At 45.1% G+C, this 1,223-nt stretch overlaps 1 non-coding gene across 1 annotated transcript; it reads right to left on the bottom strand.

Annotated features, from left to right (window-relative positions):
- Window positions 1–488: 488 nt before the first annotated feature.
- Window positions 489–595, bottom strand: LOC141709437 (small nucleolar RNA R71). Its single transcript, XR_012570013.1, has one exon. It is a non-coding gene; the product is annotated as a small nucleolar RNA R71 (small nucleolar RNA).
- Between the last annotated feature and the right edge of the window lie 628 nt (window positions 596–1,223).

Below are 1,223 nucleotides of genomic sequence, written 5' to 3'. Positions count from 1 at the left end.
ATACAGCTGAGGAGACAGACGAAGTTCTTGATATTCCGGAGAAGTTAGATTTTGAGGATTCGGATTCAGGAACTGAGCAGAAAGAACCAGTAAACATGGGAGATCGTATTGTTCAAGCTGATCCAGCTCTTATGGATTTTTCTCGGCCTACAATTGATGACATTCAGTCAAGCATCCTTCATCCAGCTATTCAAGCTAACACCTTTGAAATCAAGCCGGGCACTATTCAGATGGTGCAGAATTCTGTTTCTTTTGGAGGAGCGGCAACTGAAGACCCCAACATGCACATAAGGAATTTTGTCGAGATCTGCAGCACTTTTAAGTATAATGGCGTGACTGATGAGGCTATCAAGTTGAGGCTTTTCCCATTCTCACTGAGGGACAAGGCTAAAGACTGGTTACATTCTGAACCAGCTGGGTCCATCACTACGTGGCAAGATCTTGCGCAAAAGTTTCTGGTGAAGTTTTATCCGATGGCAAAGACTGCTGCTATGAGGAGTGCTCTTACTCAGTTTGTGCAGCAACCTACAGAATCTATGTGCGAGGCTTGGGAACGCTACAAGGAAATGTTGAGAAAATGTCCACATCATGGAATGCCGAATTGGATGGTGATCACTGGTTTCTATAATGGTTTGGGGGCCCAATCTCGGCCCATGCTCGATGCAGTAGCTGGAGGCGCCTTATGGGCTAAAAGCTATACTGAGGCGTATAATCTTATAGAGACGATGGCTGCAAATGAGCATCAAAACCCAACTCAGAGGATGACGTCAAGCAAGGTAGCAGGTATTCTGGAAGTTGATGCAGCCACCGCTATTGCAGCCCAGCTCCAAGCGCTATCAATGAAGGTTGATTCTCTGGCTACATATGGAGTTAATCAAATAGCTATGGTTTGTGAGCTTTGTGCAGGTTCTCATGCTACAGATCAGTGTTCTCTTGTCAACGAATCTGTTCAGTATGTCAATAATTATCAGCGACAACAGCAGCCTGTGCCAGCGACCTATCATCCTAACAACAGAAATCATCCAAATTTCAGCTGGGGGAATAATCAGAATGCTATTCAGCCACCATATCAGCAAGGAGTGAGTAAACAGTTTAACCCACCTGGATTCCAGCAACCACAGCAGTATGCTACAAGGCAATCATATCCTCAACAGGGAAGTACAGTTGCACATACTAGTGCTGATTTTGAGGAACTTAAGCTGTTGTGCAAGAGTCAGGCGGTT

This window comes from Apium graveolens, chromosome 2, assembly GCF_009905375.1.
Source record: "Apium graveolens cultivar Ventura chromosome 2, ASM990537v1, whole genome shotgun sequence".
Lineage (NCBI taxonomy): Eukaryota > Viridiplantae > Streptophyta > Magnoliopsida > Apiales > Apiaceae > Apium > Apium graveolens.
The sequence above is the reverse complement of the archived record's forward strand: the minus strand, read 5'-3'. Positions and strand labels throughout refer to the sequence as shown.